Consider the following 27,308-nt stretch of genomic DNA (forward strand, 5'->3'; position numbering starts at 1 on the left):
TACAATGTCGTAGCACTTTGAGCAGTAGAAACCTTAATTTCATTAGCTTGCAATAGTAGTTGACATACGAGTACAATTTTATATCTGTATTGACCAGCATCAAGATAAATTGACACATATACTTCGTGTGTTGCACCATTTGGTAGCTGCCACTGAGGATCAGTGGTAGAATGTCGGCCTCCGGATCTCAAGATAGCAGGTTCAAACCCGGCAGAGGTAGTCGGGACTTTTGAAAGATGGAGTAAAGTCCATATAACTCTCTGGTGACACATTTGGTCCAATTTAAACCATAATGAAATTTCTGAGAAACCCATGGTTCTTTACGACTTTCTTATTACGGTTTTTAAAGGTATTAAATTTTCGAGTAAGCGTTTGGTCTTCCATGTATTACGTAACATCCTCTCATGTCATACGACCCCACCGCATTGCCCTCCAGACCCGCCCCCAACACCTCCCCCATAGCCGGTTGCTCCTCAAGCCCCTCCCTTCCCATCTACCTCTACTCTATCCCCACAAACCAGCTCCAGTTGTGAACTCCTCTCCACAGAGTAAGCTTCTTGGCACGCTGCGGCAAGGTGAGTCTCACACTATAAGTCTCTATACCTTTGTTTCATATGACTTGCCCTTTATTGAACATATTAAAATCAGCTCCCCCCACTTTTCTGTAGGCTTCACGGTCCTCTTGAACTGAGGAATCTCGGTCCTATATATCATCCTAGGACCTACATGTACACTGAAACCCGCCTTTTGACGTGCTGGTACAATCTCAAGCTATGAAGACTATGCCATCTACAGCGCTCAGATTATTCTTCAGTGCCGCATTTCACTATGAATAAGATACCTATCAAGATTTTAACGTGTTCATTTAGCTGTATCATACCTAAGCTCAACTTTATAGCAAGTGCCTCAACTTATGTACCAAAACAATATAAGACTAATACGCTGCCAATGCGTAGCAATCCTCATATATTTTATATAAACTCTTTTAAATGTGTGTGTCGTTATACAAATTTTTCCGATGTGTGTGTGTGTGTGTGTGTTTTGTTTTTTTTTTTTTGTTTTTTTTTTGTTACTATGTGTGAATTCATTCTTTTGCTTGGTTTTACGAAAGGCTGATGATGACATTGAAAACATGTCGAGTACCTTCATAATAATAAAAATGTTGTAGTATAATTTAAGTGCAACAGTTTTGTGTGTATTGAAAAGGTGGAATTCCTTAGGCTATATTCAAATTACTTTGGCAATATAAGAAATGGAAAGGGACTTTTTCTTGCTCTACGTCGCACCGACACAGATAGGTCTCATGGCGATGATGGGACAGGAAAGGGCTAGTAGTGGGAAGGAAGCAGCCGTGGCCTTAATTAAGGTACAGCCCCGGCATTTGCCTGGTGTGAAAATGGGAAACCTTGGAAAACCATCTTCAGGGCTGCCGACACTGGGGTTCGAACCTACTATCTCCCAAATATTAGATACTGTCACAAAGAATGGGTACCATCCACCTAATCAATACTTTATTATGTCTCGTTACTAAGCAGTACCGGTTTTGACCTTCACAGAGGTCATCCTCAGCTGGTCATGAGATCTAAAGCTAACTTAATATATAATTTTAAAACATTAATCATCCAACATTCTTAACTATATGAACTTACAAGAAAAACAATATACATCGTTGAACATTCTAGAATGTTTGGTACAAATATGCCTGTGAACGTACAAAATTAATATAACTACAAAGCGTACCGCAAGAATACTGTGAACATTTTATCGTATTTTAATGTATTATATGTTACAAATTTTTTATCACATCCATATCATAGAATGTTCTAGAATGCTTAGTATAAACATACCAATGAACGTATGCAACGATTCACCAATATGAACTGAACTTTAAAGTGTACCTCAAGAATGCCATAAACATTTTACATGTAGAAATTGTATTTCACCAAATTATCTATTACTCACGAACAGTACACCAGAATTTTATGTAACATACATGTCATAGAATATCGACGCTTGTTTTTTAAACCAGAAGACACATTATATCATTGTATATTTTATATATTGTATATTTTAATATTATCACTCATATCATGTGACATTCTTCATTAGATTTAGTAATGTTTTAAATTATATATTAAGTTAGCATTAGATCTCATGACCAGCTGAGGATGACCTCTGTGAAGGTCGAAACCCATACTGCTTAGTAACGAGACATAATAAAGTATTGATTAGGCGGACGGTACCCATTCTTTGTGATTGTAAACACCAAGTATCAATACGGACATGAAACTGATAGATTACAATACTAGATACTGGCCGCACTTAAGCGACTGCAGCTATCGAGCTCAGTGGAAAGGGACAAATAAGAAGAAAGATAAGAACAGTGAAAGAAACACATAATAGGATTAATACACGGACAAGTCTATGTGAGAAAAGGGAGAAATAGGAAGAAAACAAAAGGACTCTCCACTCTTTATACACTGCCATCTTCAAATAGATTGACTTTCTCCTCATTAATCGCAGCTCTTCTACGTCCATTTCTTCTCAGCCTCTGGTGAGCTTTTTTATGCTTCCCATCTTCATCAATAGGGTGGGCTTCAACACTCATCAAGAGGTCATCTTGACAGGTCTTCAGTCAAAGTGGGAACTGTGGGACAAGAAAGATGAATAAACACAGGAAACGGGAAGAGACAAAAGATATATATTAAGCAACTGCATCTTGCCTACAGCTTCACTCACATATGTTCAGGAATTGTGTGTAAATATCAACAACACACACCTCCTTGTTGATCTATTCACATTATAGTGATAGTAAGCTGGCATAGTTGAATTAGAAGTCCTTCTTTTAATTTAGAAATGAACTGCTTACTAACCAAACTTGTTTGATGAGAGCTGCTTTTCAAACAGTGTAGCCAGTTGGTTTAATTACTCTGATAAAGGCTGTAGCAATATTGTTTTTGGCCATGTCATGATGATGATGATGATGATGATGATGATGATGATGATGATGATCTTAAATTAGGCTTACACTTGGGTATTAAGTTCTTGCAGAAGATCACTTGAATCAACAGTAAAGCTCAGATTTGAAAGCTCACATGTCCCCTGTCAATAAAGGTGGTATATTTTCATAAGAACATCAGCACATGTGCTGTGTGTGACCACAAGGATCCTGAATTTTACAACAATGCTAGTAGATGTAATGTTACATTTTGGAAAAAATAAATAAATTCTTGACATGGCACAAGCCCAAAAAGCCTATATCAGGTCTATAAGTACGGGCCGTGAAAGTATCAGTGGTAAAATAAATAAATTATTCATATGCACAAATAACTGCTTGACTCATACTTTACAGAAGACCGAACGAGTTGGCCGTGCGCGTAGAGGCGCGCGGCTGTGAGCTTGTATCCGGGAGATAGTAGGTTCGAATCCCACTATCGGCAGCCCTGAAGATGGTTTTCCGTGGTTTCCCATTTTCACACCAGGCAAATGCTGGGGCTGTACCTTAATTAAGGCCACGGCCGCTTCCTTCCAACTCCTAGGTCTTTCCTATCCCATCGTCGCCATAAGACCTATCTGTGTCGGTGCGACGTAAAGCCGCTAGCAAAAAAAAAAAAAAAACTTTACAGAAGGTAAATGCAACGGATTCATAAGGGATTATCACACAAAGAAGGCTAGATTCACTGTTATGAAATATTCAGGGCCTCTCAACTTGGCAGTGTGGATTGGAGACTGCAGTTCACCTTACTGAGGCTAGCATTGCTTCCACGTACTGGTGCTAGACTCCTCACTTTCACCTTTCCTATCTGGCCTCCCTTGGCCAACTCTTGTTCTCTTCTGATCCGGTGGTATTACGTTTGCAAGGCGTAGGGATTCTGTCATTTTCATGCCCTTTGTGGCTCTTCCTTTTCCTTGGCTGATGCCCTTATTATTTTTTATTTTGTTGCTATTTGCTTTATGTCACACAGACACTGATAGGTCTTATGGCGACGATGGGATAGGGAAGGCCTAGAAGTGAGAAGGAAGCGGCCATAGCCTTAGTTAAGGTACAGCCCCAGCATTTGCCTGGTGTGAAAATGGGAAACCACGGAAAGCCATCTTCAGGGCTGCCGACAGTGGGATTCAAACCCACTATCTCCCGGATTCAAGCTCACAGCTGCGTGACTCTAACCGCATGGCCAACTCGCCCGGTCCCTTATTCTTTGAAGGGTCAGTACTCTTGCATTTTTCCTCTAATTAGTGTTAAGAATAGATGGTTGATTAATTGTACGTCCTCTCATAACAATAATCACCAACACCAAAAGCTGATATGAGCAGAATATACATGTTTAGGCATCAGATAGAGAGGAGTGACTTACCAGAGAGAATGTGTTAATAGATTGCATATAAAGGAAAAAGTGCATCACACAAACCAAAATTTTGATTGAACCTCTACCTGTGGGAGACGGAGTAAGAATGATAATGTTTTTGTCAACTTCTAGATACTAGATCTACCATGGATAATGGAGGGATTGAGGGGGGGAAAAAAAAAAATGGAAAAATTCAACAGTTATCTGGTGTTAAGGTTGGGTGCTCCCCCAACCTGAATATTAGCCGATGTCCCACTTCAGAGTTCCTCAGGGCAAGGGGACGGGAGGATGGGGGTAAATGGTGGACTGGTGGGCATGCCTGACTATGTATATGTATGTTAATAGTGGGTTATGAAACAGACGTGTGATTTCATTGCTGTGTGTTTTTCTGTTTTATTTATGGGAAAAGAAGCCATGGTTAGAACTGAGTATGGAAATACAGAATGGTTCCTAATTAGTTAAGGGATAAGGCAAGTTTTCTTACTCTTACCTTACCTGCTCAACTTCTGTGTTGAGCACATCATAAAGAAAACTGAATTGGATGAGACCACTTACGGATTTAAGATACTCGGTCTGAATATAAACAACCTGGGGTACATAGACCACGTTGATAGCTGAAGTAAGGAGGATTTTTAGGACATCATAATGAAAGTTAGAGAATAGAGAGAAAAAATGGGACTGTATTTTAATGTTAGCAGTACAAAAGGTCTAACGACAGGTTCACCGTTGGATATCAGGATAAAAAAAGGAACATTATCAAAGTGGTAGATAATCTCTATATAGGGGCCAATGACCTTAGAAGTTAGGCCACTTTAAACAACAAGCATCATCATCATCAGCATCAATATCTATATACCGGTAACAATCATCTGTCGTAACAGTTCCAACAGTCCAGAATTTCACTGAAGGTTAGCACTTGGCAGGACAGCCTTTAAAAGTCTAGATAAGATTATTAGATTCTCAGATGTGTCTATGCCTCCAAGATCTGGAAAGATTAAGACATAAGTCTTTCTCATAGCTACATAAGGTTGTGAAAGCTGGACCATAAAACAGTGAGATGAAAAACACATTGATGCGTTTGAGTTATTGTGCTGATGAAGATGTTTATGTACACCTTGGATGGCCAAGAAGACAAACAAATGGGCAATTCAGAAGATCAATCCAGATATGCCTCTTGAGGCATTTATTACAAGGTTACATTCTTTGGGCATATTATGAGATGGTCCGATTCCTTGGGAAAAAAATTATTACGCTTGTAAAAGTGGAAGGAACTGGGCTGGAGATCTACTATAAGGGTCAACTTGTAATCCTTTGTAATTTATTGTTTGTAGTTGTTATTGCAAACACTGCGAAGTGAGTATGATATTCAATGCTAATAGTCCATTAATAGCCTTGGTTGCATGTGAGAGGGCCAACCTCTGCTTGCCCCAACCACCTCAACTCCCCAGGTATTCTCAGCGGTGCATCAGTCAACAGGCTATTAATGGACTATTAGCATTGAATATCATACTCACTTCGTAGTGTTTGCAATAACAACTACAAACAATAAATTACAAAGGATGACAAAGGTGACCCTTATAGTAGATCTCCAGCCCAGTTCTTTCCACTTTTACAACCATAATAATTTTTTTTCAAGGAATCTGACCATCTCATAATATGCCCAAAGAATGTAACCTTGTAATAAATTCCTTAAGAGGCATATCTGGATTGATCTTCTGAATTGCCCATTTGTTTGTCTTCTTGGCCATCCAAGGTGTACATAAACTTCTTCACCAGCACAATAACTCAAACGCATCAATGTGTTTTCCATCTCACTGTTTTATGGTCCAGCTTTCACAACCTTATGTAGCTATGAGAAAGACTTATGTCTTAATCTTTCCAGATCTTGGAGGCATAGACACATCTGAGAATCTAATAATCTTATCTAGACTTTTAAAGGCTGTCCTGCCAAGTGCTAACCTTCAGTGAAATTCTGGACTGTTGGAGCTGTTACGACAGATGATTGTTACCGGTATATAGATATTGATGCTGATGTTGATGATGATGATGCTTGTTGTTTAAAGTGGCCTAACTTCTAAGGTCATTGGCCCCTATATAGAGATTATCTAGCACTTTGATAATGTTCCTTTTCTTTATCCTGATATCCAACGGTGAACCTGTCGTTAGACCTTTTGTACTGCTAACATTAAAATACAGTCCCATTTTTTTCTCTCCGTTCTCTAACTTTCATTATGATGTCCTAAAAATCCTCCTTACTTCAGCTATCAATGTGGTCTATGTACCCCAGGTTGTTTATATTCAGACTGAGTATCTTAAATCCGTAAGTGGTCTCATCCAATTCAGTTTTCTTTATGATGTGCTCAACACAGAAGTTGAGCAGGTAAGGTAAGAGTAAGCAAACTTGCCTTATCCGTTAACTAATTAGGATGGATGGGTGGGCAGGTGGGCGGGTGGATGGATGGACGGACGGACGGACGGTGAGGAACCCCCTATCCGCCACCTATGATGCGCCACGTTGGAGTATCACCTCTCTGCCTGCTACGACAGCGTAGTTGGTATATTATATAATGTATATTATAATATTAGCTTCTGGAATCCGTATAAATCCAGCACTCTTACTTGGAGCCAAGAACACTTATTTTCTTATTAGGTGTTCTATACCACCTAACTCTCTGGAAGTTTGGACAACTACCAAAATAAAATTCTGGATGAAGACCTACCTTAATGGACCTACCCCCTCCCCAAAACTGAATTCCTGGCTACACTACTGTACACTTCATCTGACCATGGAAGAATATGATTCTCTGACCTTCACCAGCTTCTAAATACACTCAACAGATGGCAGAACATTCCTAATAATTTACATTTTGCTGAAGGAAAACAGTCGACGTATGCATAGACAGCAAGGTATCAAGTCGACTAGCCTTCTGTATGACCATTAATAAAGCACAGGGACAAACTCTTGAAAAAGTGAGTGTCTTCTTACCCGAACCAGTACCGTAAAACGGGGTAACTTCGGCCATCCAGGGTAAATTCAGCGACTGACACATGGCAACACTGATTTTCTCCTGCCCCCTCTACTATAAAAGATGAATCACTTGTAACAGCTAAAATACTTGCGCAATAGAACTCTATCAACACTCGCTAGTTCAAAGAACATAGGCAGGCTCATTGTCAAGTAAAGCGATTTGTTTTGCAGCACCGATTACTGTCTTGTTGGGTAACAAACTGTTCTCCAGCCCCAGCATCTGATTCTCTACTCCAGTGGTGTATGGTGTTAGAAAGTAAGTGAAAATGAAAACCTACAACCTGTTTTCCAGTCTTTGACCAGGTCAGGGATGTAATGAATGAACCAGATATAGACTGTTATTACAATGGGGTCACCACTTCCAAGGTGATATTAATGACTGATAAATGCTATGAAATGATAATGGAGAGTGTTGCTGGAATGAAAGATGACAGGGAAAACTGGAGTTCCCAGAGAAAATCCTGTCCCACCTCCGCTTTGTCCAGCACAAATCTCACATGGAGTGACCGGGATTTGAACCACGGTATCCAGCAGTGAGAGGCCGACGCACTGCCGTCTGAGCCACGGAGGCTCACAGTGTTAGAAAGTATGTATGTCTGGTAACTGATCAACTGAATTTGATGCATTTTATTCAAATAGGTTTTTCACAGAATAGTTTTGTGATAAAAGTTGTTCTCTTCCAGGGTAACTTCGGCCATGCCAAGAAGATAAAAGAAAGTTTTAGGCAACCGTGGTTATTGTAATTACAATCCCGTTTACCTAAAAAACACATTAGAAGAGATAAAGAAAGGCTCAATAACGATTCGGCAAGCCTCGAAGAAATATGCTATTCTGCTATCGACCCTGCAAGACAAGCTGAACAAGAAGCACACGGGAAAAAGATGGTGTCCATGCGTTCTTTCAGCTGAGGTTTGCTTTGACGCTTACATGTATCTGCTTCCTTTATACCCCCGAGGTATTGCTAACCAAGATGTTTTATTTACCTATTATCTCTGGTGTTTGTTTTCAGGAAGAAGCCGACCTCATTCATGGACTTACTATGTGTGCTGTATGGCAATATCTGTTAACACTTGGAGACATCAGAATTGTGGTGAAGGATTATCTAGACAGAGAGGGAAAAAATTTTTCCATCTTCAAAGATAATGTGCCTGGTGCAGACGGGCTCAAAAGTTTTCTTGATAGACATCGAGATTTATTGTTTCTCTTTGCAGAAAATATCAAATGTGCTAGAGCCTCTGTAGGATCAGTAGAAATTGGTGCATACTTCAACAACTTAGAAACATCACTGGACGGACTTCCTCCAGAAAACATTGTAAACTACGACCCTGAGAGGATTACTGACTCATCAAAGAGTGGAACTTCTGTCATGTTTCCAGGAACTGGCTCAGGAGAATTGTTGCCTCCATATGTGCTCTATGAAGCCAAACATTTGTACCCAGGCTGGACAGAAGGTGGTGTTACTGGTGCACATCATAACAAAAATGAAAGTGATTGTTTTGATATAGCCATTTTTGAGGAATGGTTTTCTAAATTTTGTCTGCCGTATCTCAAGAAGTTACCTGGTAAAAAAGTAATAATAGGTGACAACCTGTTCAGCCATCTGTCAATGGAAGTGATCAGACAGTGTGACAACAACAATATATCGTTTGTACTCCTGCCACCAAATACAACTCATCTAACACAGCCATTGGATGTTGCACTTTTCCATCCACTTAAAATGTCTCGGAAGAAACAGCTGAAAAAATGGAAGAATATGAATAGAGGAACCCTACCTAAAACAGAATTTCCCAGAGTTTTCAAGGCGGTCCTGGAGAATATAGGGGAGGCTAGGTTGAAAACTAGTCTGAAATCTGGCTTCAGAACTGCAGGACTTTGTCCTCTAAATAGAGATGCTGTCCTAAAAAGACTTCCTAACTTTTCCGAAAATCAGAGTTCGGAAAAGTCATGGAGCAAATCGTTCATGAATCTCCTGGAGACATCTCAATTAGGAGAGAAGAATAATTCCAGATTCAAAGGAAAACGACTGAATGTGAGACCTGGACGAAGTGTAAGCACAAACCACACATCAGAGCATCCCCAAGATGAACAGGAGCAGCTTGAAGGAAATGATAAACTTTGCAGCCAAGGAGAGAGAATTTTAACTGAAGACAGGACGGCAAGTTTGGAAATGCAAGTAGATGGGACTGATGAATATGAAGTAGGCAACTTCGTACTTGTAAAATTTTCCAAGGACAAAATTCTGCGATTTCATGATGGAGAAGTTAAAGAAACTGGAGAGCACTTGGTAGTGACTTTTTTGAGGAAGAAAGCTGGAAAGGATGTGTACTTCACCTTCCTAGTTATTGATGATGAATGTGACGTCCAGAAAGATGATATTGTCAGGAAATTGAAAGTTCGGGATCCAGTCAGACGTGGGCAATACAAATTCAAGAACTTAATTGACAGGCCAGATATATTTTAGAAGCCAGTGTATTGTGAGAACAATCCAAAAGTATTTTCTTTTTTCAACTTGTTTCTTTCTTCATACATTGGACTCAAGAGAATATGATTTTGCTATCTTGATTATCTTTCATGCCATTAAAAATAGTTACATAATATAATACATAATTTTTGTATCATTCAATGCTTATAGGCTTAAGTTAAATAAACATGTTTCTTTTTTGGGGGAAAATGTGAGTTTGGGAATATCTTGTAAATTTGATCACTATATGTCTGGTTTACCCTGAATGGTTTTAATTTTTTTGCTGATTATTGATATCGGGCATTTTACAAGTTTTTAAAAAACTTTTATGGTGGCCGAAGTAACACTAAGTTGGAGAAAACTTTGTTTGTTGAGTTCTTTGTACGGTGGTCATAGTTACCCCAAAACATGGGGTAACTCCGGCCGCTTTTTCAATAATCATAATTCATTACTGAATTACAATTACTATTATGTACATACATAACAGTGAAGAAAAATAGGGCAGAACTTATATTATTTTTTTTTCAGAAAATTTGAGGGAATATTCCATGTATATATTTTCAAAATATACGAGAAGTGGCCGAAGTTACTCCGTTTTACGGTATTCGGTCACAGCCAATTGCAAGTTGCACTATCTCGGGCAAGATGGTTTGAAAATGTTAAGATCCAGTCATGAATGAATTATTATGTACTGGTGTTAAATTTTCATAAAACTATTAAAAAGGGCATACAAAATGTTGTATACAAGAATCACGATATACAAAGCACAACATAAAAGTTTATTAGTTGGTAAATATTCACACAGTATGTACAGAATGAACAAAATTTGACTTGCTGCTTGAAGTGCTGTACACGTTAAATGTCAACATAAACTACTTGACTGATGGTCAGAGAAATATTTACATTTATATACATTAATATCTATATGTACACTGAGTTCTATCTTGATGAGATAGGATGTCCGATAGCTAAGGACTATCTGTAAGTTGGAGAATTATAAAGGGAACCTGGAGTAAAGTTCATGGTAGCAGAATGCTAGGCAGAAGCTTGAGAACTTGAAGGGAACTTGTGGCAAAGTTCATGAGTAGCAGAATGCTAGGCAGGAAGTATATCGGTGATACGGGAGGCAGGATAACTTGAGGTGAAGATGTCCTGAGGTGAGACCTCCCGATCAGAATTAGTCCACCTGTTCAGTACACTTTTTTAAGAGGGTACCTCTGTGTCTGACATATGGTGTAGTCTGATCGCTGGACACTGCTGAGTGCCTGGAGTGGAGAAGACATCGCCTCAATTTATACCCGCTGGCTGACGTCACACGATACGTCAGCTCGCTGCAGTTCACACCTCGTGGTATCTGGAAGAGTCGATGCGAGGCGGTTGCGGAGCATGCAGGTGGCGGAGAACACACACAACACCCTCCCCTCCTAATTACGCTGGTACGGCGTGAAGCGGCGACTGTGCTGGTGGCGGCAGCGATGCTGTGCTGGAGAGTCGGCCATGTTTGTTTTGTTGTCTGGAGCCTGGTCGAGGTGGAGCAGCGTAGAATCGTCCTGAAAAGAACCCATCGTGATTAAATGGTCCAGAGCTCTTTCTGCGATGGATTTCTGAGGTGTGATAAGGGAATCAACAGAGGGAGATGGACGGTAGTGGAGGCGGATCTGGTCCTGGTGGCGGCAGATGTGTTTCTCTGCGGTCTGGATGTTGTAGAGACGATGTCCCAAGGTACGGCAGATGATACCAGGTATCCAGGGAGGATTGGTCTTGAAAGTCCGGACATACACTTTGTTGGCGGTGTTGAACTTTGGTTGCGAACAATGCGGCTGGGCAGGAAGAGGCTGCAACAAAGAAAGCAAAGTTCTATCAGGGCGTCCATGGAGCTTGTGAGCTGGAGTGAGTTTGTCAGTACCAGGCATAGTTCTATATCTGCCGAGGAGTTGTAATAATGCCTGATCCTTGGTTAAACCTGAAGATACAACTTCATGTTTTTCTTGAAAGTCTGGACAAAACGTTCAGCTTCACCATTGCATTGTGGATGAAAAGGAGGTGCCAAAATATGCCGAATGCCATTATGAGTGCAAAAGTCCTGGAATTTAGTGGCACTAAATTGAGGTCCATTGTCTGAAATTAGCACTTGAGGTAAACCTTCAGTAGTGAAAATCTTCTGAAGTGTGCGAATGGTAGCTTCCGTAGTTGTAGAATGCATTTCTACGACGTAAGGAAAATTAGATAGAGAGTCTGTCACGACGAGCCACATAGAGTTGAGAAAAGGTCCGGCGAAGTCTATGTGTACTCTTTCCCAAGGAGAATTAGCAGGAGGCCATTGAGCGAGGTCAGACGACGGTGTGTTCCGATGTACTTGACAAGGTTCGCAGTGGCAGATGAGTTTCTCGATGTTGGCGTCAATACCAGGCCAATAACAGTGTTGACAGGCGAGTTGCTTGGTGCGGGATATTCCCCAATGACCTTTATGTAACAAGGTGAGAACTTGCTTGCGCAGACTAAGTGGGACAACCACTCGGAATAGGGTGCCTGTTTCTAATAGGATTACTCTGGCATGAACTGTGAGACGATGCTGAAGACAATGATAAGGTGCAAGGCTGGTAGGAAGCTTATGTTGAAGAGGCCAACCATTGCGGATATAAGTATGAATTGTAGCTAGTGTACTATCCTTATCAGTCGCTTTGGCGAAGCAAGTGGCGGCAATGGGAAAACTGGAGACTGTGTCTTCAAGTTCAATGTCTAACTGAAGACATTCAGATTCTTGAGTATCAAAAGTAGTATCGGGACCAGCAGGTAGGCGAGAGAGAGCATCAGCATTACAATGCTGGGATGTGCTATGATAGTCAATCTGATAGGAGTAGTCAGAGAGAAATATTGACCATCTCTGAAGTTTTTGTAGAGAATGTTCAGGGATCTTATTACCAGGATGGAATAAGTGAACAAGAGGCTTGTGATCAGTGATGATAAGGAAATGGTTACCATATAGATACTCATTGAAGCAGCAAATGCCAAAGATAATAGCTAAGGCTTCTTTCTCTATCGGAGAGTAGTGATGTTGGTGTTCGTTGAGTGTCTTGGAAGCGAAGGCTATAGGACATTCTTGTCTGTGGCGATCCTTCTGGGAGAGAACGGTGCCGAGTCCATAATCAGATGCATCTGTGGCAAGAGTGAGTAGCTTACCGGGCTGAAAATGAGTAAGTTTGACAACGTGTACAAGGGCCTTGTTGATGGTCTGCTAGGCACGCTGACATTGCTGAGACCAATGAAATTTAGCACCTTTCTTGCATAAGGCATTCAGAGGAGCTGCTACTGAAGCAAAGTGTGGAATGAACTTGCTGTCATAGTTAGCTTTTCCGATGGAGGATTGTAGTTGCTTGAGATTCTGTGGTGAAGGCGTGTTGGTAATGGCAGAGATGTTCTGTTCGCTGGGCCGAATGCCATGTTTATCAATGATATGACCTATGTATTGAACTTGAGGTTGAAAGAAGGTGCACTTAGCAAGATTAGCACATAGGCCATTTTCTTTCAATTTGGTGAGAAGCAGGCGCAGATTATTCAAATGATCTTGATGATCTTTTCCAGTCACAATAATGTCATCAAGGTAATTAGCACAACCGGGAATGGAGGCAGTAAGTTGTTCTAAATATCAGTGGAAAATCGCAGTGGAGGAAGGTACACCGAAAGATAGCACTGGAGCTGTAGCAGACCAAGAGGGGTGTTCAGTGTGAGGCACTGTTTAGATTCTTCATCTAAGAGTAGCTGGAGATAAGCTTCTTTGAGATCCACTTTAGAGAAGAACTGTCCACCGGCTAAACGGCGAAATAAGTCTTCAGGACGGGGAATTGGAAAAACGTCTGTTTCAATCTGAGAGTTGATTGTAGAGCGAAAATCACCACAAATGCAGATATTGCCATTTGCTTTCTTAACTATGACTAGCGGAGTAGCCCATTTACTGGAATTGACTGGAGCTATGATACCGGCTGCTAGCCATCTCTGTAGTTCTTGTGTGACTTAATTCTGAAGTGCAAGTGGGACTGGACGTGCTTTAAAAAAGCGAGGCTTGGCTCCTGATTTAAGCTGGATATGAGCTGTGTAGCCTTTGGCTGTGCCTAGGGTGGAGTCGAAATCTTCAGGAAATTGCTCTAGTAGATTAGTGACATCAGAGGTAGGTTGCAAGGCGGAGATGACATTGACGTCATGTACTTGAAATCTGAATAAATTGAAGAGATCCATGCCTAGAATGTTGGATGTGGTCTAGTTATTGACATCCAGTAAGGTAACTACTTTATGAATATCTTTATAACTTGCAGGAACAGTGATTTTGCCTTTAATATCTTCTTCTTGTTAAAAGTAACAATCTGGACATCTGCAGGAGAGAATGACGGCGATCCTAAGCTGTGATATGTAGCAAGATTGATGATGGAGACAGGCGATCCAGTATCTAACTGAAAATCAGTCGAGTGATCTGGGAAAGCGATCAGAATGATGATCTTACTCGAATTACTTGTAGGTAGAATGAGGCTGATTTGATCAACTTCCATGTCCTGTTGTCTTTTGAGTAGTGTTCTTCACAGGAGGAGTACGGGCAGGGCGGGACGTACTTTGACAGACAGTCTTGATATGCCCTATTTTATGGCACCGATCACAGGTGGACTTGAAAAAGTGGCAGTCACAGCGTTTGTGATGCTTAAAACATCCTCTGCAGGAAGGCAGGAGCTGAGGAGCTTTCTTATGAATGTGTGTCTTCATAGAAGAGCGAGAATGAACTTGTTGGGAACGCTTCGAAGTGAGCGAGCTGACCTGGCAGTTCGAAGGAGCAGAATGCTTGCTGGCCTTATGAGATACCTGAGCGACTTCATGTTTGGTAGCTATTTCAGCTGCAGTCTTAGTAGTGATTTCATAGACTGTGGCAATACGCTGTACTTCTAAAGAAGAGTTACTACTTTTGACAGCGTCGAAACAAACTTTGTCTTGGTGGGTATGGAGAATGACCATGTCCCAAATGAGCGAATCCGTGTAGGGTGTGCTACAACCATCCTTAGAACAGACAAACTTGCAACTCTTGGCGAGACCACATAATTCCGCAATCCATTCTGTGTGAATCTGGTGCGGTTTCATTCTGCATTGAAAAAATTTATAGCGAGCTGCTACAGTGTGGGGATCCTTAGCATAATGCTCATTGAGGCGAGCTAGGAGATGTGCGAAAGGAACTTCCGATATCTGTTCTCCTGGGCTTAATTTCTGAAGTAATTCGCAGGTTGCATTTCCTACAGAACTGAGAAAAAGAGCTTGTTGGCGCTTCTCGTCCGTAATGGCGCGACAGATGAAATGCTGTTGAAGGCGAGCAAAATATACCAACCATTCTTCTTTCTCTGGCTCAAAGGCAGAAAAGGCAGGAACGGCAGTGTTCTGTGGAGATGAAGAGAGAGCCTGAAGGGCTGTAATCAATGCTGATTGCTGCTGTTGCATAAATTGCTGTTGCTGCTTTTACAAAGCCTGCAATATAGCTGCTAATTGTTCCGTATTAGCCATGCGTGCGGATGACACAGTGAGCACAACGTTTGAAGCAGGGTGTAGTAGAACCAGCTGTAAGCTTGACCTTCAGTGAGCGTAGGGGAGAGCCGGGGTGGAGAAAGAATGCACTAGAGAAACAGGTGCTGTGTCCTGCATGTGAAATGTTGGGCTGGTGTTCGCAGTTCGACTGGGTGGACACACTTGGAATAATGGCACTTCACAAATGTGGAAGTGTAATATTGTCCTAGTGAGGTGAGGGAACATAACGTGTCACGGTGGCGAATATGTTACTTGTTCTCATCATACTGTCGCGAATAATAAAGTTCTGAAGTGTCCTTGTTATAATGTTAATGATGGTGTTTCGAACTTTACCTTGTCGCCATATTGTTGATGGCATTTCTAACTTTTCCTCGTTGCCATATTGTTGTGTTGTATACAAGAATCACGATATACAAACCACAACATAAAAGTTTATTAGTTGGTAAATATTCACACAGTATGTACAAAGTGAACAAAATTTGACTTGCTGCTTGAAGTGCTGTACACGTTAAATAACAACATAAACTAGTTGACTAATGGTCAGAGAAATATTTACATTTATATACATTAATATCTATATGTACACTGAGTTTTATCTTGATGAGATAGGATGTCCGAAGGAATGAATGTTCGTGATAGCTGAGGACTATCTGTAGTTTGGAGAATTATAAAGGGAACCTGGAGTAAAGTTCGTGGTAGCAGAATGCTAGGCAGAAGCTTGAGAACTTGAAGGGAACTTGTGGCAAAGTTCACGAGTAGCAGAATGCTAGGCAGGAAGTATATCGGTGATACGGGAGGCAGGATAACTTGAGGCGAAGATGTCCTGAGGTGAGACCTCTCGATCAGAATTAGTCCACCTGTTCAGTACACTTTTAAGATGGTACCTTCGTGTCTGACATACGGTGTAGTCTGATCGCTGGACACTGCTGAGTGCCTAGAATGGAGAAGACGTCGCCTCAATTTATACCCGCTGGCTTACGTCACACGATACATCAGCGCGCTGCAGTCCACACCTCGTGGTATCTGGAAGAGTCGATGCGAGGCGGGTTGCGAAGCTTGCAGGCGGCGGAGGATACACACAACACAAAACAATATGACTACGACAGACATAAGAAAATTATCACAAAAGCCTATTTCTAACCAATCATACAAGGAATACACTGAAAATAATAAGTTTCACTTTAAAACACCTAGGTTACCTACAGGCTGATGATGCCCTATATTTTAAATTCCTCCTACATCATCAGTAGGCTGCCACAAATACAAGGAGTACCTTACAAATTTTGGTTAGGCATATGCCTATTCTTTGCAGAAATTGAATTAAATAAATAAAGAAACAAGAGTTTTTTAAGGTCCATATGTGTGGTTCCTCAGTGGAATCTACAGTGGAGAAGATGGACTTCAGAACGATAGAGATTGTGGAAGAGGGAGCCTAGTATTCAGGGAATAGTGTGAGAACACTGTTCATCAGCAACGTTTATTTCCCATGTTAGTGGCGGCCTGAATATTTGCTGGCAGTAGCTCTAAAATGCCTTTGAGAGTGGTGACCCTATTATAAAAATAGCCTAAAAATGAGTGGTGGTAAATATTAGCCTCGGAAAAGGTTAGGGCATACCCTGCAGATGACGCCAGTTCTTGTTCCGGGGGAGTGGTGATAAATGGGCAACCAGCATCCAATGTTATAAAGGAGGGAATAATGTGATGACCCTGATAAGAAAGTCAGAAGAGGTCAGACTCTATAGAGAAAGAGAATGTTGCAATGATGGAACTGAGTCAAGTGGTAGGGAAAGGGAGTGAAGAAGATGACTAGAGGATTCGCCCTGTACTGGAGTGGAGGAGGTGAGGCAAAGAATGGAGTAGGAGTGATAGTTAACACAACCTATGTGGATAAGATAGACTATGTTGGTGACAGAATAATCAGAGTTTGACTAAGGTCAGAAAAAGGAGTGAGAGATTTCATCCAAGTTCATGCACCCCAAACTGGAAACTGTGAGGAAAATATGGAGGAGTTCTTGGATACACTCGAGGAAGTAATCCCCAATGTGAAAGTGATATTCATGGGAGACCTTACTGCCCAGGTTGGAAATGACAAAATTGAGAAATAAGAAGTTGATTGGTCCTTTTGGATATGGAAAAAGAAATAGTGAGGGAGATAGGTTAATTGATTTTTGTGAGAGAAACAGAATAATTATGGCTAACACTTGGTTTAGAAGGAAGAATACGGTAGTAGAAAGATCACTAGATGGCTGGGGTGAAAGAAGAACAAAAACAGTTGATTTTTTTTGGTTGAGAAAACAAATCATAAACAGTGAATAGGCATAACAGCACTACCAGATGAAGCATTTAATGAAAATCACAGAGCATGGTAGCAAAATTGACAATACATAAAATTATGAGAGTAAAAGAAATAAGACAGAAGAAAACAAAATTATGGAAATTAAAAGCTAAAGGAACTGAGGAGAAATTTGAGAAGGAATTAAAACAGCACATCCCTATTTCAGAAATGGAAAGTGTAAAAGAAGAATGGACCAAATTTAAAAACAGCTGTGCAGAGAAGAACTTTGGCAAGAGTGAAGGAAAAGGAGAGACCTTGGTGGAATGAAAAGATGAAGGAGGTTGTAAAACAAAAGAAGAAAGCATGGCAGGAATGGAACAGAGAGAGGAAAGAAGGAAGTAAGATTAAGTAACAGGAAATTAAAAGTAAAACCGTGGTAAAGGAGGAAAAGAAAACATGTTGGGAGAGATTCACACAAGAGTTGGAAAAATATGTAAATGGTGGAAAAAGGATGTATGGATTGATAAAAAATATAAGAGAAAAGAAAAAATCTACACAAAACAAATGAAGGAAGAGAGTGGAAATGTAATAACAAGCCCAGAGGAGATAAAGAATAGGTGGGAAGATTACTTCAATTAACTTCTGAATGTGAGAAATGATGCAGAAGAGAGTGCAGTGGTAAATACGGATGATCCAGAAACGGAGAGTGATATTGCAATGGTAGAGGTGGAAATAGCTGTTAAGCAAATGAAAACAGGAAAAGCAGCAAGGATGGATGAAATAGGTGTGGAAATGATAAAGGCAGCAGGACCTATTGGTCTACATTGGTTATATAGGCTGCTAAGGTGTATATGGAAGAAAAAAACAAGTACCTGATGATTGGTGTAAGGGTGTAATAATACCAGTATTTAAGAAAGGTGACGGGAAGTTATGTGACAGTTATTGAGGAATCACATTGTTGTTACAAGTATCCAAAAATTGGAGAGAATAATAGAAAGGAGGATAAAAGTGGAAAGTGACAGGGCAGCCCAATGATAGACCCTACATTTACCATGAGATTACTCTTGGGGAAACAATGGGGAATATGGAAAAGATATGGTGATGGTATTCTTGATCTAGTGAAAGCATACAATAGAGAAAAGGTGCAGGAAACTCTGGAAAGAAAAGGATGTGGAAAGCTATCAAGGGAATTAGTGAAAGCAATGTTTAAAAACTGTTCCAGTTGTGTCCAGACTCCAGTGGGGAGAACAATAATTGTTGGTTTAGAAACCAAACTGGACTAAGACAGAGAAATGTATTGTCTCCACTTATGTTTAAAATGGTTATGGATGAAATTCTAAAAGAAACAAAGGCAACATATAGAGGGCATGTGAAAATATTGTTGTTTACAAATTACATAGTGATCTGGGAGGTCAACAGTACAGAAGTGCAAATCCAAATAGAGGCTTTAAATGACGATATTGAGAAATATGATATGAAAATCAGTGTGGAGGAGAGCAAAACAGTGGTGAAGACAAGAGGAGAAAGAGAAGGAAAATGAATTGTTAGTATTAGAGGACAAAACCTTGAGGTTGTTGAATGTTTTAAGTGTTTGGGAAGTGAAATAATGCCAGATGCAAGTCTGGATAGGGAGATCACCAGAAGGGTACAAGTGGAAAATACATTCTTCCAGAATGTAAAGAGCTTATTGTGGAACAGAGAATGTAAAGGTATAATGTACACATGTACTATACCCCTAAATTAATGTATGCATCAGAGACTGGGACATTGACAGCAAGAGATGAGAGTAAAATTCAGGCCAGTGAGATGAAGTTGCTGAGGAGTATGGTAGGGAAGAAAAGGAGAGACAGAGTAAAAAATGTTGAGGTCAGAAAAGGAAACAGGGGTAGAAAAAATGGCGCATGGCTTTTAAGACAAGTTCGGCTCGCCAGGTGCAGGTCTTTCTATTTTACGCCCATAGGCGACCTTCGCATCGTGACGAAGACAAAATGAATGATGAAGACGACACATACACCCAGCCCCCGCGCCAGCGAAATTAACCAATGATGGTTAAAATTCCCGACCCTGCCGGGAATCGAACCCAGGACCCGTGAGGCCAAAGGCCAGCACGCTAACCATTTAGCCAAGGAGCCGGACATAGGAGTAGAAAAACTGAGCAACTGGAGTGGGACATTGATGATGATGATTTTGATGATGATGATGATGATGATGATGATGATGATGATGACGAGGATGATGAGGATGGAGGAGGGAAGGATATAAAACAGGTGTTTGAGGCTAAGATCAAGGAGAAAAAGCAAGAGGGAGGCCCAGGGCAAGATGAATAGACTCTGTCAAGAACAGTATAAGAAAAGTGCAAGATGGCGACCAGTGCTTAGTAGCGTGTGTTTCAATCTCCAGGTTTATCAGTGATTTGAAGGTATAAGATCGGCATTTACGTGTGGAACTTTCAACTAAGTGATAAGTAAAACCACCATACTATGAATAGCCAGTTCAAAGTGTGTCACAAGTAATTAACATCATAATATTTCTTGTAAACAGCCATGCTAGGGAAAGGTCAGGTAGCAACAGCAGACAGCCCAGTGAAGCGCGCTCTACAGGAAGCTTTGAGAGACAAGGAAACACTCGTCACACTAGCCAACATCATACAAGACCAGGTAGCTAGGGCCATCATAGAGCAGCTTAAAGCTACGATAGACTTTAATACCAAAGTAATCGAGACGAGGGAAGTGCCCGAGGCCAGAGACAAGACAATATCAGACCTCAGGGAACAGCTTGAAACTAAGAGTGATGCTCTCGAGCAATATCAGCGGTGGCAATCACTGCGTGTATTACGGGTGCGGGAATCGACTCGCGAGGACACGGACAAAATTGTCATCGAGCTAGCTGACAGTGGAGTACATTTAACGCACGAGGACATAGACAGAAGTCAAAGGGTAGGTAAGATGAGTATAGATAAGCTACATCTGATAATAGTGAAGTTTGTATCATACTGCAAATGGAGCAAACTATTCAAATCTAAAAAGAAACTGAAAGGAATAGTCAAAACAATCAGAGAAGACCTCACGTCAATCAGGATGAAACTGTTGTAAGAAGCGATCACTAGATTTTCTGTGTCCAATTGTTGGACAATAGACGGTACAATTATTGTGAAACACAATGGTGTGAAATATCGTGTGATTTACATATACAGTACTGTAATAACTAGGCAAGATAGCGTACAGGTTGGCAACTCAAAGTGAGAGTGCTGCACATGCTTCTGTTTTCGGCAACGTTACTGGTGGTCAGCTGAGCAAAATCTCCGCTCCCATACCTATCCATCCCCCTAAAACTAATCGCCTTACAAATGCTTTTAACAACTTCCCAAATTCCTTACAGGTAGTATATGCTAACGTTCAAATTCCTCACTTCCATGAACTCCTTAACATAATTGCTAATGTCAACCCTCACATCGCCATGAATGGGGAAACCTAGATAAAACCTTGGTTGTCAGATTCTCTCGTCCACCTCGAAAACGATACTATGATCCGAAATTATCGTACAGGTAAAGCCGGCAGCGGAGTAGCTATGTATATTAGGAACGACCTAAAATATAAAATAATCTACAAAATAATTAGTGAATACTGCACAAGGCCTGAGTTCATGTGCATAGAAATTGAGGCTCTACAAGTGAAAAGTGCTTACTGAGTGTAGTGTATCGCCCACCAAAGATTGCATACATCACCGACCTTGAGGACATCCTACTAGACCTCTTATCCAGGTATGAGCATGTTTTATTACTAGGTGACCTCAATACTGACATTCTTAACTCTTTCCAGTCTAACTGCGAGCTATACTCGCAGTGGCCGAAATTACGTTCAGGCCGCGCTGCGGGCATAGCCCGTAGTAAGGTTTGACAATTCACTAAAAATCGAGAACGAGCTATGCTCGCATTCTGGTGGTTACATCGTGTTTCTTCATGTATTAGTTACGAGAGTATTTAAACAGATGGCAGTATTATATGTCTAAGTCAGAGAAGTTATGATATTTTCGATCAGCATGTTTCAGTAGATGTTGTCACTCAGTGAGCTCTAAGACAAACATGTGCTTGACAAAAGTGATATTTTCAATATTTTATTATATATTATAAGTTTACGTGCAAATGAACATATTGACATATGAATTCGAAACAACTTCTTACATTTCATTATGATTAGAGTTCGTCTACATATTAGTGAAGTTGTGTGTTTAGAAGACTGTATTTTCTCTTTCTCAGAAGTCTTTTGTGGTAAATGGAACAATAATTTTACATTTGAGTAACTTTTGACAAAATTTACCAATTAAAATAAAATTTCATAAGAGCTCCCATTTTCATTATTGTAATTATTACTATTACTATTAAAAAATTATTTTTATATTGTACCCATTATTTTTGTTGTTTTGTAGTTGCAATGCACATTTTATATTAGCAAAATAGGGTAAATATAAGAGTATTTCAGTAAACTGTACTTGTTTAGTTATCCGTCTGACTTTTCCTCCATTCGCAAAACATGGTGTAATATATAAACAATTTTAAAATCTCAAGTGATAGTTGACATGATACAAACAGCATTTTTCAAAATTAGATGCTCAAACTAGCGCAAAGAAAAAAGAATCATTCTACTACTGTAAAGTGCCAGGCCGTTTTTAGTGGATTTACATGCATTTTAACATTCGTGTATATCTACCGGTGTATGTCAAATACCGGCAAGAAATTTTCTACACTTCGACTACATAAAATAAACAACTGATTTAGAGTGATATAAAGAATTTGCAAGTATTATTGTTGATAATATAGTTGTCGATAACATTTATTTTTAGGAAGAGAAAAACATTTTTGCACTTTCTCTCTCAATATCTACTTTAAAAATATCATCTGCGATGCAAAAGAATATACGTGATAATGTAGAATTTATTTCTAATTATAATTCTATAAAATAATTGCTTTGAACGGTAAAAATAAAAAATAATTAAAATTCAAACATATGACACTAATAAAAATAAGACAATTTTATTTGCCGATAAAATTCATGTATATATCGATGTATGGCAAAAAGTGAAGAGAAATTTTATATGTGTGGACTAGATTGTATAGTTCTGAGTCATTAAAAAGTAAAAAATAATAGTTGAGGTTATAGATTTTATTTTCATGGAAATCCCTTACTTCTGATTTCGTTTCTATCTTCAGTGGATCTTGCTCCTCGGTAGGTACAAAAACCAACACAATACTTACTAACTGCATCACAAAACATCCACAATTTTATCTCCCCAATTGTAATGCTGCTTATTTGGCATGTATTGGAGTAGTTGTGTATAGCATTTAGTTCCAACTAAACTTTCGTTTATGGAAATTTGCTGATGAGGAGTGTGATGATGTCTAAATAGACTATTAGCATGATCTACAAGTGGCTGGATTCAAGCACAGGGATCATAGTTTGGAGAGCCAGGAGGAGAAAGCTTACTGTTGTCAACTAAATGAAATAATTTCAAAAGAAGCTGAAACCTATTCCTTGAGAAAATTTCACCAAACCAAGGGGTAATGAAATGGTCTACAGTACTCCAGTACGAAACAATGGTAGGTTTCCTTATCAGTCCCATATTCATGATGACAGCAATGAATGCCCTTATTTCATCAATTGTAGTGCGTCTCCAACATCGAGAGCGGGAATTGGGTGACAGTTCATTACAAGTAAGGAGTTGGTCAGCTTAGCGATTGGTCTCTGTGACTATAAGGTTTAGCAGGGAAAAAGTGAAAAATAAATTTAAGTATGATATGGGTGGAGAATCAGGAGGAGGAGCATGTTTAGGTCCAGGAAGTTCTATGAACGAAATAGGAGGCTGAGGAACGTTGTCAGGTTCATTGGGATAAATTTCCACAAAATGTTCTCCAGAGACATCATCATCATCATCATCTTCGTCATCACTAGTTTCATCAGCCACACTATTCACAGTAGCTTTACTGCCATTAGAAACAAATAAACGCCTCTTCTTTAGCTGTGGTGATCCCGGTGGCATGTCTGATATAATTTCATCACTACTCTCTGAACTAAATTCACCATCGCTATCCGATAAATCATATGCGTTCACTTTGCATTGTTCCAAATATTCCATTAATTTATCGTCATCAATACCTGCTGACAATATATCACATGAACCACTTACCATTTTGCTGTCAAGAATCCACTCACTGCAAGGAGCAATCTCGTACTGACCGGTTAGCGGTATTTCTAAACACAGGAAACAACTCTTGTGAAAGCTAGAACACCCTCTTAGAAATTCCAATAACTTGTAGCCCCTTTACTATAGGTTGTCACAAAAGTATGCACGTCACTATAGGCTGCCACAAAATTATGTTTATCATAGAATTTTAAGCCGGCCGATGTAATCGGCTCTGGCAAGTTCCGACCGGATATTTAAAGGCTGATCTCATCGGCTCAGGCAATTTAAAGGGTGGATGCTCGCAGTACCGCCTGGCTCCACGAGAGTTAAACAAGCAATAAACACATGCCAAAACACACTCCTCGTGCAACACACCCTGCGGTTCCATGGATGACTCAGGAAATATGAGACTTAATGATGGAGAGAGACAAAGCTTTCAGAAAATCTAAAACTACCCAAGTACCAAACAATTTTGACCTGTACAAGACCCTTCATAACAAGACCACACAGCCCATAAGGGATGCTAAAATAAGACACTCACAGAATATTTTACTAACCCGGAACACGACAACAATCTGGAAAACCGTTAAAAAAATGGGTATAGGTGGAAATAAAATACATACTGCCAACATTAAACTACCACTATATCATTTAAACCAATACTTTATTACAAGACTCGTTAACATTGATGAGACAACAAAAGAACAGACGATTAACAAAATTCTACACAGTGAAAATACTAACAATGGAGAAGAACAGTTATATTTTTCACTTGTAACTCCTGCAGAAGTGAGACAAATTGCACGATGAATAAAGACAACTGCGACAGGATGTGACGAGATTGTTCCACAATTACTGTTAAAAACTCTAGACGTAATCCTACCAACTCTAACCCACATCATTAATACCTCAGCATATTCCATTCCCTTTGGAAATGTGCAATTGTTCTCTCACTCCCAAAGAACAGCAAACCCGTGGAACCCAAAGACTTTCGATCCATTTGCATTTTACCATTTCTTTCCAAAACTTTGGAGAAAATAGTTCACAGACAAGTAACCACATATTTAAATAACAATATACCTCTTGACAAATACCAGTCTGATTTTAGAAGCAATCCCAGCACTACTTAAAGTTACAAACGACATAGGAGTAGCTATGGATAAGGGAGAAGTTACTGATCTAACTCTTCTAGACCTTAGTAAGGACTTTGACTGCGTTGACACAGACATACTGATGGCAAAATTACATGCTCTTAATTTCTCACAAAGTACACTATCCTGGATGTATTCCCATCTCTCTGATTGCCGGCAGTGTGTATCAAGAGGTGAAAATCTCTTTTCATGGCAATCTGTAGAGACTGGAATACAAAAGGGGTCAGTGCTAGCGCCATTCCTATTCTCAATCTTCATTTCAGGACTAACACAAGTAATTAAACATCATCAATATAATGTGTACGCAGACGACTTACAAATATGTACACATGCACATCCTCATGACTTACCGACTGTAATAAATAATATGAATGACGACCTAGAAAGAATATGTAAGTGGACCAATGACCATGCACTAAAAATCAATGCCCAAAAATCGCAGTGTATTCTTTTAGCTACCCAGAAAACCCACACACACCTCACAGACGTACATACCCACTCAGTAACATTAAGAGGCACTCAATTACAATTCAAAGACACAGTTAGAAACTTAGGGATGATAATGGACAAAAACCATAGTTGGAATAATCATGTAATGGGTATATGTCAGTGAGTGTTTTATTCTTTACATTCCCTTAAGAAACTTAGAGATATTCTCCCCCAAAATGTAAGAAAACTGCTTATCCAAAGTATGGTAATGCGAATATTCGACTGCTGTGACATAGTATACAGTAACCTGAACACCTCACTTTCCATCAAGCTCCAAAAGGCACATAACACATGTGTTCGATTTATTTCAGATATACCAAGGTTTAACCATATTTCTCCCGCATTTGTTAGACATTCATGGCTCTGCTTAAGAGAGCGATGAAATTTATACACTGTTTCCCTGTTACATCGTATACTGAACCTTAACACTTCCGAATACCTTGCCACACAATTCCATTACCTAGCATCACCTTCTAGTATTCCTACCAGATCATCCACCACCTCAGTGCTAAGCATTCCCATTCACCGCTCAACTGGCTATAGTAGATCATTTGTAATTGCCACCAGCCGAATTTGGAATTCCCTACCTGCTGAAATTAGGAGCATGTCAAACCACCTCCGCTTTAAGAAACTCTGTCACACCTGGTTAATAAATAATAATAATAATAATAATAAAAAAAATTATTCATAACAGTAGGATTAGATCATAGCTAAGTTATTAGGTTAATTAAAACATTCAATTGATACCTTAAGGTATTAAATTGTAGATAATTTATTTAGTGTATATTTAACTCTTCATGTAGGTGGATGTATGGTCGGACAGAATAGAAGGCTCCGTAGCCTGAGTCCCGTCATATAAAACAAGACAATAAATAAAAATAAAATAAAATAAAAGAAGACTGGAATAGAATACAGTTACCTACTGAAGAGGTGTGGTGGAAGAAGGAGAGGCAATGGTGGAGAAGTACCATCAACAATGCAAAATGACAGGAGCTGGACAAGGGGAAATTGAAATGATGATGATGATGTGTGGTTCCTAAAAATGGATATAAAACCTTTCAATGCACTAATTGCCATGGAAGTTATGAAAGTTTTGGGAAGTTCAAACTGCTTGCAGGAGTCTACAGAAAGTTTTAGGATGGCACCTCTAGGTCTGATCATCAAACCAGTGACTGATATATCTGTAAGGTGATACTTTTCTTTGAAATATTCAACAGTAGGTTCAGTGACGTTCTTCTTCTCTGCATTGACTTCATCTGGTTGATTGATGTGAGTCTCAAACCTTATGGTAGGGTCTATGATGTATTCTTATGAACAATTTGGCTTGTAGGTGGTAACGTCTATTCATCAATCGCTGCCATTACAGGAGAGACCATGAACTTCTTGGTATTGCATGTTATGAAAGTACGGTATTAATTGTTTACTGTATGGTATCTGTCATGTTACATAATTGCTGTTGGGTGTACAGTTCTTCTTGAATGTGACTTGCAAATTTTATTCGTAAAATATTTTCTGTATAATATATCTACTGTATAAACACTTTATATTTTATGGCAGGAAACTATTCAGTAATGTAGAAACTCTACTGGAGCTTGTACTACTGTTGCCAAGTTCCTCATGTGAAGCAGAAAGGTCATTTAGTGCTTTCATAAGCCTAAAAACCTATCTGAGAAATATGATGCCTCAGAAAGTCTCTATTACATTACTATGTGCAGATGACTATATATTTTATTAGAGAATACAAAATGTGGCTTTTGATTTCTTCCTGTCAATCATGCACTTGTTAGAAACTATACAAGTTACTGATGTGGAGTTTGTGCTTTCTGGT

At 39.7% G+C, this 27,308-nt stretch overlaps 1 long non-coding RNA gene across 1 annotated transcript; it reads right to left on the reverse strand.

The window, feature by feature from the left end:
- Positions 1–10,593: 10,593 nt before the first annotated feature.
- On the reverse strand, positions 10,594–26,999 carry LOC136858204 (uncharacterized). Its single transcript, XR_010858614.2, has 2 exons — positions 23,844–26,999; positions 10,594–11,385 (listed from the first exon to the last, which is right to left on the reverse strand). It is a non-coding gene; the product is annotated as an uncharacterized lncRNA (long non-coding RNA).
- Between the last annotated feature and the right edge of the window lie 309 nt (positions 27,000–27,308).

The sequence above is a fragment of the Anabrus simplex genome, chromosome 1 (assembly GCF_040414725.1).
Source record: "Anabrus simplex isolate iqAnaSimp1 chromosome 1, ASM4041472v1, whole genome shotgun sequence".
In the NCBI taxonomy this organism is placed as follows: Eukaryota; Metazoa; Arthropoda; class Insecta; order Orthoptera; family Tettigoniidae; genus Anabrus; species Anabrus simplex.